Source organism: Atta colombica, unplaced genomic scaffold (genome assembly GCF_001594045.1).
Source record: "Atta colombica isolate Treedump-2 unplaced genomic scaffold, Acol1.0 scaffold49, whole genome shotgun sequence".
In the NCBI taxonomy this organism is placed as follows: Eukaryota; Metazoa; Arthropoda; class Insecta; order Hymenoptera; family Formicidae; genus Atta; species Atta colombica.
Window position 1 is genome coordinate 129,708 of NW_017259538.1, and position 14,243 is coordinate 143,950.

The following is a 14,243-nucleotide window of genomic DNA, read 5'->3' on the forward strand; positions in this document are numbered from 1 at the left end:
CGCGCGTTGCGTTGTGCCTAACCTTCTCCCGCCCGTAACCGTAGATCCGCTGCGTCTCCAACACGCGCTCTCCCTCTCGCCCCCTATTCTCTCATGGCGTGCCGCGATTCGTAGCAAAGTTTTCAACGTCGCCTCGCTTCTTCCATCTTTCTCCTTCTTTATTTTTATCCATTTCTCTTTTTTTCTTTCTTTCAACGGAATATATACAATTTTTGGCCGGATTCATTGCTCATTGTATGTACACGTTTTCGAGGTTTTCACTGCGGGATTTCTCTGTTTCTCGCGAAATTACTACCGGCGAATATATTCGGGGAATCTCCTTTCCCCTTCTCTCCTCCCCTCCACACTTTTTGCCCGCTCTTATTTCAAAGTAACGCTGTTTTCATCTTTGTTGTTCCGCGGATCGCGCTTTCGCATCTTTTTGTTTATTTTCCTCCTCGGCGACTGTTGTTTATCCTTTTCTCTGTCAGTCGTGTTTCCCCCCTCCTTCCCCTTAACGACGCCCCGGCAAAACGGACGATCGGTTTTAGTAGTCAGAGTCGACGGAGTCGCATGAACGGCGTGCAACGTGACGCGAGGATCGTACAGTCGTGTTCTCGGTAGTCCCTCGTGTGGGAGAGCGCCGGAGTGAGAGGGGCAGATCGAGTAAGAGAGAGAGCGCGGTCGCACGTAGCTTGTAGGGAAAGGCGGAGAGAGGAAGGAGAGCAGTAGCTAGCCGGTGGTGCGTCGTCGTCGTGCGCTTCCTAACCTCCAAAACGGGCTTCTCGCCTCGCCTCGCCGATAGCCGACGCGTAAACGCCGTAACGTACGTGACGAACGGAACGAACGACGCCGTCAACCTCGACGCGCGCGCGCGTGTGTATGTATGTGCATGTGCATGTGCATGAGTGTGCCCCGTCTTTCCCGTGACGTCGCCTTCGATTCATAACGAACGAACGCGATCCGCAGTCGTCGCCGTCGTAACTTTGCGACAGTGTGTTTCCACGCGTGTGTGCCATCACGGGGCGAAGAAAGAAGGCTTGCGTCGCAAGTACCGCAAGGCGGAAATATCCGTGAGAGAGAAAAGAGGAAAGGTGATCGCGGAAGAGAGTTTTTTTTGTTCTCGCTTTCGAAATTTCTATATATCTTGTACGTCTCTGTGTCGCGCGGCGTCTTTGTGAGTGACACGAGGAACACGCGAGTTGCTTCACCGCCGTTAACATCGCCAGGTGCACGGATACTCCACGGAATTCGTCTGGACATTCCTTCCATCGTTGCTGCCACCGCTGCCGCCCGCTTGGGAGCCCTACCGTGGACACGGTTAGTACATTTGGCCAATAGCCGATATGCCTCATGACGACGTTCCGCTTGGATCCCCGATTCCCAGTTTGAGGCTCGATTCTCTCGGTATGGCACCACGTTGAGCCGAGCGTTCCCGGCGCTGCCGCACGCGGCCGCGCGCGAACCCGCTGCGCGCGCCCCGAAATCCGCGCGGATTTCTCCCCCGTACTCCTCCTCATCCTCGCGTCGGTGCGCGCCCTGCGAAGGGCGCATGTCCGCCGCGCGTTCGCACGTTGAAATACGTTGAAACCAGCCGTGAGCCGTGGTGGGTTCCGAACTCCTCTCCCTCTCCCCCTCGCCGATGCTGCTTGTTTCGCACGTGGTCGCGAATTTCCGTCGACGACGTGGTCTCGGTCTACTCGGTCGACGAGCGATTGTTCCCTCTCGGACGGATACCATCCGTCACGGTCTCATGGCCTTGGCCCTTTCCTACGTGCATCGCCGGAAAGCCGATTTCCCGCGCTGGTTTCAGAGCGCAGCCTGGCTTGCGCAAACGAGCGGAAATATGCTTCTGCTGAGGAGAAACAGGTGCCACCGACTGGATACACGTGACGGCTTTCTTTCGAGATTGCGAAAGTTTGCTGTGATTGGGATCTCTTCGTCATGTCTACAATGGAATAATAAAGCCGTAAGAAATTGACTAATCAGTCGGTGAAGAGAATAAGCGACTATGATTAATCGCTTCTTACTGTTTAAAGATGTCTTCATGCTGATGCTTGATGCTTGTTTTTAGTGTCAAAATAGGTTATACATATGTATGACTGAAATTAACGTCATATAAAAAGTGAAAGTGGTGAAGCTGCGCCGTCCAACGTCCAACCTCGAACCGAGCAATCTGGGAAGTCAGTCAACTTTTAGTAAACTTTTTCCCTATGGTGAAAACAAGAAAAGTGAAAATTTGTTGTGTATTTTTATTTTTCATGTTTCTGCCCCAGGGAAAAATTACGATGATTGACCCCCTGAAGCCGTAATCAACCTGACGCTGCTTTTTAGCATTTCGTAAATGACACCTTAAGTGCCGGATCTGCAATAGGTTGTTTTAGGCCCGGTTGCACCAACGTTACTTTGATTTTAAGCGAAACTTAAAACTCTATCTCGTTTTGAAACTGAAAAGAGACAAAGAAAGTTTTAAGTCTCGCTTAAAGTTAGAGTAATGTTGGTGCAACCGGACCTTAAGCTGTAAAGAATTGACCAACTACAGTCAAATACGAGAAGAATAATTGATTGTGATTTGTCCATTCTATAGGGCTGCCGCAGACAAAACTTTTGTAACAGTAACTTTAAGACGTGAACTTAAGCTGACGAGCGAATCAAGATACTGCTTTAGATCTATGTGCTCTAATAGAAATAGAAATAGCAATAAACTTATCCATAAGGTGAATTTCAACCGGTTGAAATGCGAGGTTATAGATAAGTTTATTGTTTTTTCATTTCCGTTAGATTATGTAAAGCAATATCCTGATTGGCTTAAGTTTACGTCTTTATATCATTGTTGCAGTATTTTGTGTGCGGCAGCCCTTAAGCTGTAAGGAAATCAACGTGTTGGAGTAGCTACTGCTCACATTATGGGCTTACAGTTTCCGCTGTGATTGATTGATTCGCTTACTGTTTACATTTTACTGCTTAAGTTTGTTTGTGTGTCATGGCTCTTATTGTAGACACCGCATTAAACGATGAAGGATAATATACTTAATAGTTTTAATAATAAGAAATATCACAGCATTAGTAGAAAAGTGGCACAATTCAAAATTAGCAACTTTTCAATAAAATACTTTGAATTTTTTTTAATCAGAGCAACGTTTTACTAATTAGAATAATAAATATGCATGAATTTACTTTCCATGATACTTTCAATTATAACGTATTATTTAAAATTATTTTATTAATTTTTAAAATTTAAACACTGTAACTTTAGTATAAGGTTGCGTGAATTTCATCTTTTGTCAGATTGTGACTGGTCATCGTCACTTATCATCTCGCCGATTTTCAGTCGGAGATTCCGTCGAGATTTTTAACATTTTCAGCTGACGAAAAAGAATTTCTGGCTAACCATTCTAAATTTTCATGATCTTTTTTTTAAGTGCCTCGCATTTACTTCATCTAGTTTCTTCCAATTTCAAAAAGAGATCTTGATTCTTTTTTTTTTTTTAGAGAAAGCGTGCTTTTTTTTAAACAAAATATCGAAACATCAATAGTGACAATCGATTTCTAGTAAAAATACTAATCTTTGGTAGTAAGACTAGATTTGGTGACTTTTTCTTTTTTTTAGAGAAACTACAATAAGATAATTTCGCTAATTTCAGCAGAACACTGCGACCTCTAAAAGAGAATCTTCAATCTCCTGATCTCTAGAGACAAAAGATAAAGCAATCTTGTCCCATTGTGTGGTGAATACTAAAGGCAAGAACCAAACAAGAAAAAACTAAACTTGAATCTCGAAACTTGGATTCAAATCTTATTTCGTTTATAATTTATATCATGTTCGAAATCACCTTACTTTATTTCATGGACAAATATTTTATTTATCTTTATGCGAGTGACAGTACAAATATGATATTGTATACTTTTTTTAAAGGATACTCGATCTCCTAAACGGTCGTTTGTTAACATTCATTAATCTTCACTTTTAACAGGAAGCGTCTATAAATTGCGCTCGTGCATACTTCTTTCCTCGCCTATTTGTTTAGTACCTGTGTCTAATGTCGTTGAATATTTATGTCATGTCTACCAGTAAATAAATTTCTGTCTCGCGAGGCTTCAAACTAGGACTGATAGTAGACTGGTTCTTTTCCACGGCAGGAACTCGGTTTATACAAACGTATCTCGCGCAACAATCATTTACCACTGGGAAAACATCGCTGTCACGCAGGGGCGGTAGAAGAGAAACGACGATGGCCGATCCGACGAGCGTTTAATTAGTATCAAGGCGAGTCGCCGTTCCTGGTTGCAACACACGACGAGGCGACGACGGTGAGGGAAGAGAGCGCGTTTTTGCGAGGCGATGGGCGTAAAAATCGCTGCCGTAAACAGTCCGGCTTGGTTGCGGTGGCGCATAGTTACGCGCGGCTTATCGCGGCGCCGCATTGCGCGACGCAACGTCGCGTCGCGTTCCTCGAACCCACGGCCTCGTACGTGCGAGCCGCCGTATGCATGTATGCACCTGGCCTACGGTACCCCACGGTTGTGGTACGCCAGTCGGTACGCCAGGTTCTTCAGGATCGTGAGAATCACCGTTGTGCTCGCGTCCTCGCGATCGTGCAACCCGGCTACACGCGACTTTGGAGAACCTAGCCGTCCCGTTCTCGCGACGCGAATTCTTCTGCTTGTTGTTGGCGCTTCCCGATTTTATATTCTAATCTAACGATCGTTGAAACAATGGACGAGTTCAAGACGGCAAAGCGGCTAGGCATGCTTACCGAGCGATTGAATATTGGTTGGATCTATAAGTAATAAGTAACAATCAATTATGTTCATTTGTTCGCTTTGTCAACTTGAACGTGCCCATTCACTCAGCTACGTCTTTCTAATGTTTTAGGCACGGCGGTTTGAGAAACTTTCTTTTAACAAGTGCATTAGATAGTTTCGAGAATCATCTAACTGAGAAAATTACTCTTATATATTTTAGCTTGTCACTTATTTTTAATGTCATCTGTATTTTTTTTGATGAGAACTATGAATATGATTATTAACCTGAGACCTTTCTTTAGATTTATTCTCGTCGATCTAAATTTATATCATATTGATAATGTTGCAGCAATAATTAGAGGCTTTCTAATAGAAGAAATAACAGAAATTTAGCTCGGCGATGTTATTCTTCTGCAAAAAATAGTACGACTGTGGTATACAGTATTACATTTATTAATTTACTGAAAAAAATGGCATTCGGGGAAAAAATATTTGGATTAATTGAAAGTCTGATTAAAAATGGACGAATCAAAATTTTCTAATTAATTCTATCAAATTCTAGTTCAGATAACTAGAATTTTGATCAATATAATCGGAATCTTCTATTTCGTTCATATTTTTTTAGCCATTTTTTTCAGTGCGGTACCAATGAAAATTGACATTAATAACAACAATAGTCTAGGGTAATAATTATAAAAATGGAGATTCTTGTCATAATTATTTTACCGTGTAATTAGTTGCATAAATATCAAATTCTTTTCTCTCTGTGTTTGAAAGACAGTAACTGACTTGAAAATAATTTTTGTAAAATATTATTCTTTTGTTCGTTTTGAAATATGCAACTTGTCTTAAACGCAGCATTATTTCGCTTAGCTCGTTTTGAAATTCCGACACTTTCGTATTCGTAACGTGAGGATGAAATTCGTATCTTTTGGACGTCGCCTCATTGAGCAAGATTTGTCGTCGTCGTCAACGGCACCATTGTCAATAGAAACTAGGCTGCCAACCGGCAATCAGAGCGTACCTTCTTGCAAGCAAGAGCGAGTCTCGCCGAACGAACGAGTGAAGCAACTTACAACGCGTAATTGCTTCCTAGGGAATTAGAAACCACACCTTTTGTGTTCGTACGCGAATGTCGCCGATCGACATAATAGGAAATCACTGTAATCGCGATTAGTTAGCCAATAGACAAAAAAGGTTCCGCGTCAGGCTCAATCACAGCTTACCAATCACCCGCAGAGTGTATGTACCTGAATTCACAATTAATTTTCGTGATTATGAAATTTTCAATCTAGAGGATTTGGACGTTAATAGTTTTCTACACATCGGTAGAGATGGGAAAAATATTTTCTCTCTTTCATCGTGATCTTCTATTTTTTATTAATCTTTTTCACTTTCCTTGCTATGTTACATTTTTTCTTTATTATACATTTTCATTATGTATTATTTTCTTATATTCTTTGTTATTATTGCTGCTTTTTATTTGTTTTTTTTTTGTTTTTTTGTATGTTCTCGCCTTAGAGAACAATAATAAACGCTTCATTTATCTATTTATCTATTCTTCTCGATAATTTTGTTTACGTCATGTGTTGAAAGGGTTCACAGGCTACTTCGTAATGCACGCCATATCTCGACCTGAAATTCCACAGTCGGTGATATCGGCCGTAATTGTGACCGTGATCCGAATGTCGATGACTAAGACTGTCTCGGGTATGTATTTTTGCGCCGCGAATGGTAATCGCGCGGACGTTCGCAAAACGTTCGACAGCTATTTTCTTTGATGATGCACTTGCTAACACCTGCATTTGCTATATCGCGATATTGCTTTCGGATTATGATTAAACCATTTCTGCCGTGGCACGATCATCTTGCCCGAATCGCGAGAACCGGTTCTCACTATCACTAAGCCCTCTTTTTCTGTCGCCGCTGGCTGGTTCTATTTCATCGGTGCCGCAACTGAAATCGAAATCACTATGGTTCATCATTATGCGAGACGCGTTTCGTAATTCGAACTCGAGAAAAAACTCGAGTTCCTCGTTCAACCTCGAATGCCTTTCATCGAACCGATGCGCTCTAGACTTCGCTTTTGTCATTTGCGAAAATATTTGCCTAACACGAAAATCTTTTCGATGTCATTTGAAGAATATGGAGTTAAAAAGGATATGAAACAACAATTTAAGCTTAAATATAATTACTCTATTTCTATTTTTGAGACCGATGTTCGCCAATGATTTTTTTTTTTTTTTTTTTTAATTTGCTGCTCTGCAACGATAGAGAATTAATGGTAAAGATATTTAATATAAGTATAATAGCAGGGAATACAATGACTATTGGATAATAATCAACGATGAATTTTATCGGTTAGTTATAGAATTATTATTGAATTTCAAAGAAGCGCTGACAGGTTGCAAAAAAACTCTTTTGCTGATATTTTATAACATCAACCATACGCTGTGCGCACGTTAGATGTCTCATTTTACCTTGATATCGACCCGACGTGTCATCCGTTTAATCTTTTCTTTCTTTTTGTTTTTCTCGTCGTTTAGTGTTAAAGCACTCCGGCCGACGTTTTCAGGACGTATCATACTCACAATTTATGGGAACCCTATGCCAAGAATGTTGAGCATGCGCTGGAACGATCTTAGAGACCTACGAGACGACTAAATGCTTCCCATAACCGAGATATTAAAGGATTTATTAAGCGCGGAAGGTCAATTTGGCATCCTTCCTTTTTTACAAGTTAATAACCTTTCCTTCCGCGCGAAGATATTTCCGTGGACTAAACGCTGTTATCTTTATTAGAACTGTAACTATCGATTTCATGATAATTAGATTGTAATGTAAACTCAGCTTCGTTTTATCTTACTGATTACTTTCTATATTGATATGGCGTAATAGTTCTTTCGCACTCCAATATAATGCGATATCTTTTTTTAAATCACGACTTAACCGTTGGAAAATTTGTGTTAAATTTATATTAATACATTTCATGTTTCCTAAATGGCCAAAAATTTTTGCGTTGATTTAATACAAGATGAGAATATGTTAGGAAATAACATAAATATTTTATGATAACTAGATATTATAATCTATGTAAAAAAATTAACACAATAATATAACACTGACATAATTTGGAACCAATGAAAAACATTTCTTCACAAATCAACATTTATAGCACATTTTAGTAAAATTGATATTTACGTATAGTATGTTATTTTACACATTTATCTTAGAGAAATTTTGTTTTAAAATATTTTTATGTGTTAATTGTTTACTTACTCATAAATTATTATTTTGATTGATTCAAAAATATTGGATATCAATTTAACACAAAATGTTAAAATAACATACTCATATAATCGAGTGTTAAATTAACACTCGAATATATTCAACACAAAAATCTTAAAGAATCGGTTTTAACACAAATATAAAATGTTTTTTTTACTATACACAGTTTGAAACACACAAGCGATAATGTTCAATATTTCGTTAATAATAATGCATTTAGAATTTTATGTATTTATTCAATTATTATTTCAATTATTCATTATTTTATTTATTTTTTATTATAACGTGATTGTTTTTTTTTTTTCTCTTTCGTATCTGGAGAAATTGTGTAAAAATATTGTTGCTAGCGTTTTATGATGATAATGTTTGTAAAATTCGAAACTATTTAAGTGACATTTAAGTCAAACGGCCACCCACGTAGTGCGCGAGCTCTTTTGATCATCAAGGTCGTCCGACTCCCGCAAAGCGATCCATCAATTCTCCTTCTCCTTCGCAATGCGAATGGAATATTTCCTTTCGAAGTGTTCTTCTCTTCTATTTTCTTTACATCGGGCTTGGAAGTTTCGTATTTTGGGTTCGCGAGGCGTACCATATTTTTCTATTGCGACTTTTATAGTCGATGTATCGTGGCTCCGTCGATTTTTCTTCCGTGATTCGAGATTTGTAAGCACGGATTATGTCCGGGAACTCCCGAAGACGCAAAGAACAACGGGAATGCCTAATAAAAAATTTGATATTCACGACACCCAGCACCGAGGAAATTTTCAATTTGTATTTTTTTTCTTCCTGAATTTTTTCGTAAAATCTTTTTCTATCTAATATATATATTTTTTTTAGACATATGCCGTCGAGCAATTTCGCTTGAATTTCCATGCATCCGCATATTTATAGCCGTCAATCTGGATTCTTTCCAGCATTTGTTTGTTCTGTGATCGCATCGATTGTCGATCGATGTGGCGTTCGTTTTGTAACGCTTCACAAAGCGGTTGTCTGGAGTAATAAGAGGGCGATTCCTCTCCGATAATCGATTGCTCGACGGTATTCCCACCCCCACCTCCTTTGCGTGATTTCCGTGTTTCGCGATTTGCGGTTTTCAAACTGCCGGCTAGCTTTCCGCGGAAGAGGGTAGCATTGAGAGAGGAGTAAAAGAACTCCTCTTTATCTCTCCTTCTCTACGTCTCTCTGCCTCAGTCGGAGTCTTCCGCTCGGGTAAACATCTACCGGAAACTATCCCGTGGAAAAATAAGCAACGCAAGGTTTTGCGTGGCATTGACGTGACGTTACTGTGTGAGAGGTGATACGCAATTTCATTCGGCATGAAACGAGTGCAGTAACTCAAGAGCTGCCATCACGCGAGAGCCTCTCAACTTGCGAGTACGTTCGCGCTGCGAGTAAACGCTCACGTTTTATCATGTAAACTGTACGAGGCTTGTAAAGAATTTTGTCTTATCATCGCTCTAATATTTTTTCATGATACTTAAAAAAATGGGTGCAACACATATCACTGAATGGTTGCGTTCAGCAGAGAAAGCAGCTTTTGCAAATGTTGTGAAATTCTTTTATATGATGTGCGATCGTATACTCGTAGTTCCTTATTGGAGCTAAATGTAGAGACTAACTGTATTAAAAAAAACTTTATAATAGTTGCGAAGCTGCTACTGAACGCAACTAATGTAAAGCTTCTAATTGATTTTGAATCGATACATTTTATCGATTTTCTTGTTTTCCGATTTGGCAAGATTCAAATCTGTATCGCTAAAATGCCATTTTTCTCGTTTAGAAGATGGACGAGAGGTTTAGTGTTTAGGCGCGTCACCGAGAAGGCCGACTCCATTTTCTCGACGATCGAACGTCCAACAGGGTACTTGTAACTCATGTCGCGGGAAATTAATTAATTAAATCGCCCTCGTTGCGCACGGGATGATCGATACTGAAAATTAACTGCCACCGTAATACTCACGGCGCAGGCCCGTCTGTCTTTCGTGGAGACGGCCTGTCGTCGACGGAGGCGACAAATTAACGGACGGGCTAATAATCATGAATACGATCGCGTGATGGTTATTCTGCTCCAGCTAATGGTTCGGTTGCAGAAAAACTCGTAAAAAGCTTTCGCGATTTTACTTAAACATTTTTACGCTACAACTTTCATTCTCACCTTACGATAATAAGTGATTATGTGAAATCGTTGCCAAATAGATAGGCACTTTTTCTGACAGCACAAACTGTTTATTTCAAATGGAAAAGTTCGACCGATTTTCCACTCTTTCTTTTCTTCTCTTTTCTGAATGTGTGATTTCACGGATTTTTATTTCTATTAATTTGAGAAAATAAGATCGTAAATGTACATATATATAAATAAAAAATATTTTGTACTTGTTAAAACCAAATCTCATTAAAATTTTTGTGTTGAATTCTTAATCCCCAGGTGCTAATTTAAAATAATATGATTTCGTTATTTGAATATTTTGTATTAAATTAATATTTCATGTTTCTTAAGTGTTAACAAGTCTTTATGGGTAATAAACAATTAATATAAAGAATTTATTTTAAAACGTAAATTCGAGTAAGATAAACGAATAAAATGTGTCATTATATTATAAACGTTAATTTTACTGAAGAAATTGTTTCCATAATTTATTTCCAAATTGTTACATTTTTTGTGTTACTTTTTACATGATGTTTGTGTTATTTTCTAATCTTCTGTTAAATTCTTTTTCAGAAGACGGACATCTGTTTTAAAAATGTTACGATTCATCTCTTGTCTTCTCTCTCTCTCTCTCTCTCTCTTTCTTAATAAGATGTTATTATATGTCATATTTTTTTTCAAAATTGACACTGTTTTAGTATTACTATGACTTTTCCATTCTGTAAAAATTAAACAGTTACAAAAATTTGAGTGGTCCGTCTGGAACACGTAAAATATATTTTAATACAAATTTTCCAACCATGTTTAGAAGTATATGTGTAGATTTGGCCTTTTTAACCTCTTGCATAGTTCATTTTTCTTTTCTCTCTAAATCTAAATCAGTGGATAGTCACTGATGCCAAGTATGTCACTGGTAATCAGTGAATTAAATGTGAGATCCCTAACCTAGCTAATCTTTATTTTGTAACCTTTTTGTTTTAGCTGTTTTTAGCTTAAATTCAATGAATATGATATTGAAAGATTGAAATTAAAGTGTAAATATCAGTATTTCAGTTATATAACGCTCAAACATTTTTCCTTTTTTTATTGATTCACTGATTATCTGTACAAAGTATGCCACTGGGTAATTAGTGATTATACACTGATTCAGATTTAGAGAGTTCACATTGAAGAGAAGATAGATGAGCTGTGCAAGAAGTTTAGTTAAAAAGGACAGATCTTATGTATTCCGAGTCGTTGTGATGTCGCATCTGCAGATGCCGCGATATAATAAATGTGTAACGTCCCGAACAAACATTGCCTGCGATTTTCAAAATCGCGGTCGGAATAAAGGATTCGTTGGTTCGTCGCGCTTGTGCCGTAAATAAATCGACAGTATAGCGTCGCGGCGAGCCGCTGAAAATAACGCCATGAGCCGCGGAGCGTTGCACCGTCGTTCATCGGTGTCGTTTGTCGACCGGTTTCGAAAACAATTCCGTCGTGTGTACAAAATCGTCGATGCAGCGTATCCAATAATGCGAGCATTCGATGATCCGATCATGTCTCCTCGTTAATTAGATCGGATTACCGAGATTGCGCGACGAGAATACGATTTTTGGTCGCGCGCGGACGAAAGCGATTTCTCTCTCTCTCTCTCTATCTCCCTTTGTTTTTTTTCCTCGCTGTCGAAAATCAATTTCTTGTTACGCGTAAGCCGCAGAAGTGATCTCGCTATCATGCGTATTTTGGGTATATCCGTCTGTGGGAAAATGGTTTTTGGTATAGTATACATGATAAAAAATGGATTAGTCATTCTGTATGCAGAATGGAAAATTCTTGTCACATAGAAATTTTTACGATACCATTATTCGATTTGGCGAACATTAAAATAATAAATCTTCATATGTCGTATATTCTTGGCTTTTCTAAAAATGACATTTTAAGATAGATTTAATGGAGGGAAACTTAACTTTCCGTCATTCGCGGTTGCGGCAATTTGCCGTGTTCGATAATATTAATTATTATAGAAAATGACGCGATGTAAACGGAGCTCAGCGCGCGTCGGTTTCTCGCGCCGGCGAACAATCCGAGGCTCTTCAACCAGGAAGCGAGTAATTTTGCTATCCCGCACGTCCACCCACCGAGCGGAGAGAGATACTTAATTAATTCCACTGCTCGGTGGAACGCCGCCGATATTCTTGCGCGATAAAAATGTCGCGGCGTAGTGACAGCCGGGCGGATTTCATCGAGGAAAAATAACGGAGAGTGACTTCTGTGATAGATCTGGCGAAGTGCGATTTTATAATTTGATTTGTGGTCGAATATCTTTCTCTCGTGTTTGCAGAAATTATAATTCAGGAAGTAACTTTGTTGTAAGTTATAAGTTGTATTTTATTTAAACGTGAATATATGTTTTATTCTTCTTATTTTCTTGCTCTTTTTTTTGCAAACAATTATCTGACAGACTATATACTGTTAAATTCATAATATTAAATTATTAACCTAATAATTAGAGTTATTTTTACTTATTTCTATAGATCGCCTACTCAATATGTCGTTAATTTAACTAAAACAATGGAGTTGAACAATTTAAGTTATGAAAATTTATCAAATTTGATTCATATTTAATATATCATTTTTTAAATGCATACGTTAAATGCATACAGACGTTGCTTACTTTGAAACTAATCATAGAAATGGATTTATTTCCATTTTGATGGAAGTTAAAAATAACAAAGAGTTATTTAACTCAAGGAATTGAGTTACCATTGTTCCTTTGATATCTAACAGTGTATTATGTTAGACGAGAGTTAACGAAACTCGACTTTATTAGTATAAGTAAGTTTTCTTAAATTTTCTTCGAGAAAATGACGTTCCGGACTTCTTGAAAATTCAATCACTACGAATGTGTGTCAGGGCCAACAAGTCCCTTACTTCTGTTTTCATTCCGAGACTCATTAGCGTGAGCAGACGTTCATCTGCAGGCAAATAGGTCGGCTTTACGGTCGCAGACCAAAAGCAACCGAATTATTGTGTCCCGTGGAATGCTTATTTAATTTCCATTGGGACTGATTTACATCTATTTTGATTTAGATCAACTCCAGCCAGTTCAATCTTTTGTCTTTATTTATGATGCTAAACTGCGAAATTAATAGAGTCAACGTATCGCAAACTCGGTCTAATTTTTATTATTATAAATGCAATTCAATTTAAATTGTTTCATGTGAAATATTAAATCGTTACGTCAATGAATAATATTTAAAAGTTGAAATGTACTTAATAAAGTTTACCTTAATTGAAGTATTTTATACCTCAATTGAGTTCCTAATCAATTGAATTCCTATTTCAATCTATTTTTGGCAAAATTGAATTCCTATCTCAATCTATTTTTGACAAAAATTTATACGAAAATTTAAATTCCTGATTAAGCTTTATTAATCGCTCACTAAGGCAGTTATTTTCTCAAGTCATTTCCGTGGAAGTTCAAGTTTGAAAATTCAACACTTTACATACATACAAGACCACGTAATTTCTTAAATCCACGCATTAGCGATCGTTTATTAGTTCCGCTCGAATAATCAAGAGGCATCGGCAGCTGTTTTGCGTCACGTATCTCTGGTCATATATAACTCAGCATTTCGAATCGTTCCCTGAATCACTTCACGAGTACGACCTTTCGATCTGGCGGGAAAGGTTATTCGGGAATCGGTGCGCCTCTGTTTGCGTCCTAAATCAGCTCGTTTCGCACTAAAAGAAAGTTCGGACGGTTGAATACAGCTGTTCAAAGTCCTGCCGCACATGCTCGAAACACCGGTGTTTACATTATTACCGACGCTTCACTGTCGTGGATTTTGAAGAGCTGCACCTGCCTGTACTGTGACTCGTTAACTTGCTTGCTTGATTAGTGGCTACCATATTACGATAAAAATATAATGACAGCTTTTTTTATAAAGAGTATCTATCAAAGTGTGATCTTTTACGAAAGATAAGTTTGAGTTTTTGTGTAAGTAGTGCAGCTTGCTATACAAAAATCGATCTTACACGATATAATACTCGAGATCTCGAGAGCTCTTGAAAGTAACTATCATATAAAAAACTTTGTAGC

General features: G+C 38.5%; 1 protein-coding gene across 2 annotated transcripts in view; it reads left to right on the forward strand.

Moving 5' to 3' along the window:
- Positions 1–1,056: 1,056 nt before the first annotated feature.
- Positions 1,057–14,243, forward strand: part of LOC108691672 (polypyrimidine tract-binding protein 1) — a 381,205-nt gene continuing 368,018 nt past the window's right edge. For both annotated transcript variants that reach the window (XM_018199534.1, XM_018199535.1), the window contains exon 1: positions 1,057–1,299. The gene's annotated coding sequence lies outside the window, so the exon portion shown is untranslated. The remainder of the gene's footprint in view (positions 1,300–14,243) is intronic.